The sequence below is a fragment of the Mesitornis unicolor genome, unplaced genomic scaffold (genome assembly GCF_000695765.1).
Source record: "Mesitornis unicolor isolate BGI_N332 unplaced genomic scaffold, ASM69576v1 scaffold5677, whole genome shotgun sequence".
NCBI classification, from domain to species: domain Eukaryota; kingdom Metazoa; phylum Chordata; class Aves; order Mesitornithiformes; family Mesitornithidae; genus Mesitornis; species Mesitornis unicolor.
Window position 1 is genome coordinate 8,452 of NW_010196981.1, and position 1,548 is coordinate 9,999.

Here is a 1,548-nt window from a genome sequence, read left to right on the forward strand (position 1 = left end):
GATGCCTCGTATGTCAAAGACTGAGGTTTGACAAGTGAAGATACAGCAGCAGCGGGGCCCCAGGAGGAGCTGATGGAGGGGAAGTGGCTGGCCCCAAGGGAGGAGCGTGGCCAGGCTCTGCCTGTGAAGGCAGGAAGCCTGGCAGGGCTCACGGTGTGGGGCAGCAGCTCCCAGGCTCTGCAGTCCAGTGAAGAAACCCAGCACTTTTCCAAGGTCAGGCCGGGTCCAGCTCTCCCTGCCCATCCCAGGGCTGCTGCCACGCTGGGATCTTCGGGATGTGGAGAAGTCGTCCTTGCCCTGAGCTCCAGATCATCTCGGGAACGCGCTCAGGCCGCCAGCACTCCTGCCTCAGCACCAGCAACCACCAGCTGCAAGGAACCAGTGTGTGAACCCCACAGCGGGCAACCAAAGCGGCCGGAGCAGCCGAGGAGAGGAACAGGAACAGGCCCTGGGTCACTCCCTGCCAAAACCCCTCTCTGGCTCCTTACTGGGGGCTGTGAGAGCCCCCGGCCCCTTTGCTTTGCCCACGATGACTGCAGAGTTTGGCTCTGCCCTAGCCCCGTCACTGAGAGTAGGAGGCATGGGATGCATTTTCCTTTCTCCATGAAGCGAGAGCTGCAATTATCAACCTCTTTCAGCCTGCGAGAGATCTCCCGTGGTGATGCAGACCTCAGAAAGGTGCTTTTCTTAGTCCCCTTTCACAGACCCTTCATCGCCCGTGGAGCCCAGCAGTCTCGCTGCCACCAACCACAAATTACTCCTACGTTAGGAGCAGTAGGAGCGCGGTTCCTCGGCGCTGGCTGTGTGGGAGCAGCTGAGTTGGTGAGACAGCGGCGCTGGCAGCACGCAGCCTGTCACCGCACAGCCTGTCACAGCACAACCTGTCACCCCCACCAGCGCTTGGCACGGTAGAGGCAAGGGGAAAAGTGGCTTCAAGGACAAGCAGCACACAGCAAATGGCTGGGGTCGCATTAAGACTGAACTGATGTGCAGCCGGGGAAGAGGAATGCATGAAAACCTTGGGTTTAACCTGAAAAACCCTGGATTTTTCAGGCTTCTGAGTCAAAACTTGGTTAATAAACCACACTACGACTTAGTCAGCGACATCTCTTCTCCCTGCTGTTGCACTGACATCGCAGGTAACAAATATCACTTGGCCTGGAGCACGGCCAGTGCAGCGGGAGCCACATCCCTGTCTCCCACCAGCGTATCGAAGCATCCATCTCCATAAAAAAGCAAAACACACCTCTCCCCACCTGAGAGGAAAGGGGAAACTCAAAAGGAAATAGAAAAAAATTCATTTTATTCTTTTTTTCTAGGCCGTTTTGTACCCACTCACCGCACACAGTGACATTTGGACGGACACAAAGTGCCTTGGGAAATTGTACTCAGCACTTAATCCTCTGCTCCTTGGCCCTCATTTACTCCCCAGGTGCAAATTTTCTGCTCACAGACGTCCAGCAGTTACGTCCCAGAGTAGCTGCGCAGCTCCCGCTCCCCGGTCAGTTCAGTGCACAATTACTTTAACCACAGGACAGCTTCATTCCT